This window comes from Hylobates moloch, unplaced genomic scaffold (assembly GCF_009828535.3).
Source record: "Hylobates moloch isolate HMO894 unplaced genomic scaffold, HMol_V3 SCAFFOLD_32, whole genome shotgun sequence".
Classification (NCBI taxonomy): Eukaryota; Metazoa; Chordata; class Mammalia; order Primates; family Hylobatidae; genus Hylobates; species Hylobates moloch.
Window position 1 is genome coordinate 2,730,864 of NW_026652307.1, and position 1,696 is coordinate 2,732,559.

Consider the following 1,696-nt stretch of genomic DNA (forward strand, 5'->3'; position numbering starts at 1 on the left):
GCAGCCTAGTTGAGCTGAGCTCTGGAAGGTGAGGGAAGGGCTGACCTCACTCATCAAGGAAGAACTAAATTGTGCTCAATAGACACTGTTCAGAAGGCAGGGAGGAGCAGGAATCTATTTTTTAAAACAAGTCACCCAAGAAGATGAACAAGAAGGCTTTGTGGTGTCCACGGGGATAAATGCTCTGCTCTCCACAGAGTCACCTCGGGCAGACCTCCATGATTCATTTCCTGGGAGTGCTGGAGCGCTGGGGTTTTGTTGTAAGACATTTTATTTAAAGAAGTGCCAGGCTCTGTTGGTGACCACTCAACTCCAGACCTTGCCCCAAAAAGCTTATGGAAAATGATGCGCCAGCCATCCAAATCCTCAAACAGAAGTCCTATTTAGGCCCCATCTCCTAATTTGCTGAGAAGATGTATAGGAGGGCTCTGTGTAGCCACAGGAGGCTGGTTAGAACAGAGAATCTCTATGAACTTCATGAAAGAGACTGAAGAGTCCAACAGCATCTGCATAGGAATAGGGGCAGCACTTGGACCGTCTGGGGCGCTGAACAGACTGTGCTGTTCATCTCAAATAATTAGTCTCTTGCAAGTGCCCCGAGTCAAGCACGAAGGGCATACTTATGCCTAAATATGATCTAATAAGGTAATCCTTTTAATTTCAATGTCATATAATCAATAGGGAAAATACAGCATATTTATAACTGACAATTAGGCTTTCACTGCATTCCCCCCGCTTCGTTCATCAACAAACACCCTCTTATAACCCCCATCCCCAAATCTGAGTCATTCTCACTCTATCAGTCAAGTCTTCATGGGTGTAGGGGAAGAGTCCATAGCATGGCTATGGCACTTTTTTTTAAAGTCCACTAAGGATGATTTTAAAATCCACACATCATGCAGTAAGATGGATTTCAGCATTCAGCGGCCTCATCATGAAGAGCTGGCAGCCTAGAGGGGCGATGTCCTTGAGAGGGTGTGTTGGGTACGCATTGTGTTATAAAGTAATATAATCAAGCCAAGTAAATGAACTCATTATGATTGGCTTTTTATTCCCCACTTGTCAGGAGTCATAACTGTATGAAACATTCTCCACCTCGATCAATTGGAAAATCAATACCTTGGTATTTGTGGAAAGCATCTCTTATAGGAAGAAATGAAAAGAAATGTTTGGGAAACATTCAGGAAATTAGCCCATCTGACAGTCCCTGTTTTAAAGCAGTCACTCTTCTTTGTAGGAGCTGGTGCTGAAACATGCTCTTTCTTTTGGAAGGGGGCAGGCTGGCTGGGATGGTAAATGGTTTTGATCATCCATACCACAGTTTTCTTGAAGCATTGATGATGGTGAGTCCAGGTGAATATTTCATTCGCTTGCCTCACGGGTGGCCCTGGCGAAATGAGGCTTCCATCCTGGGTAGCGATGGTTTGGGCTTGCTTGGCTTGGCGGAACCAGTTTGCCATCTTGGCCCTCAGTATTCTGGGGGTGACAGTGAGTAGGCATCAGATATTACACTGGCTTTGGAATCAGCTGCCAGAGCCCCTCACTGGCATGATCGTTGACATCATCGCTCCAGCATTTCTTGATGACAGGCTGATGAACACTTTGCAGTATTTCATCAACTGTAGATTTTATAAGCTTGGCCTTGAGGTGATGTTCCTGCATAGGCCCCGCTTCCTGGATTGTTGATTGCTTTAAA

General features: G+C 45.0%; 1 long non-coding RNA gene across 1 annotated transcript in view; it reads right to left on the minus strand.

Moving 5' to 3' along the window:
- Positions 1–1,031: 1,031 nt before the first annotated feature.
- The window catches only part of LOC116463289 (uncharacterized), a 1,942-nt gene continuing 1,277 nt past the window's right edge, over positions 1,032–1,696 (minus strand). The window contains exon 2 of the long non-coding RNA XR_004246643.1: positions 1,032–1,476. This is a non-coding gene — a long non-coding RNA (uncharacterized LOC116463289). The remainder of the gene's footprint in view (positions 1,477–1,696) is intronic.